This window comes from Bison bison, unplaced genomic scaffold, assembly GCF_000754665.1.
Source record: "Bison bison bison isolate TAMUID 2011002044 unplaced genomic scaffold, Bison_UMD1.0 scf7180017862664, whole genome shotgun sequence".
NCBI lineage: Eukaryota > Metazoa > Chordata > Mammalia > Artiodactyla > Bovidae > Bison > Bison bison.
Genome location: NW_011493236.1, coordinates 8,705 through 9,431, shown reverse-complemented (window position 1 = coordinate 9,431; position 727 = coordinate 8,705).

Here is a 727-nt window from a genome sequence, read left to right as displayed (position 1 = left end):
AAAAAGTAACCTGACCAAGAGTATGTGGCTAATAAGTATTGAGCTGTATTTAGTTTGACTCTAGGGCTCACACTCTTTTCCCTTATGCTAGTAATACACACTGTCTCATAAAACAATGGGCTAACTTTTAAAAAGAGCAGTGTAACAATGTCACATGGTAGGGTATGGTGATGACAAGTTCAACAAAATTTCCAGATGTTTTCTTTCCTTTCAGGAAGAAAATTTTGTTATTTGCACTGTTCCCAATGTCCTTGTTGGATTTGCTTTTATGCTTTAACTTTTTTTCAATAATAAGGGCAATTAGTTCAACACCCGGACCCTTCAGTGCTCTGGGTTACTTGTCTTGCTGCCTTAATGATATGGATGGGCTCGATTTTTTTGTGTTCCATTTGCTGTTTTATCGACATAGCTATTGATGAAAGAAAACTCCATGCCCAGATGCATTCTTTGGCCTTAAATTGGCTTGATGGACAGACATTACCTTTGGACAATTAACCCTCTTTGTAGCAAAAGCCTTTCCAGACCATCTGTGTTCACAGTGTATTGCTGTTAACATCTCCAATGCCTGAATTGATCTTTTCTCTAGCTTTTAGAGGTAGCAGCTTTTTTTCGGTTTTATTTTTGCTTGTTTAGTTACTCAGTCGTGTCTGACTCTTTGTGACCCCATGGATTGCAGCATGCCAGGCTTCCCTGTCCTTCACCATATCCCGAAGTTTGCTCAAACCCA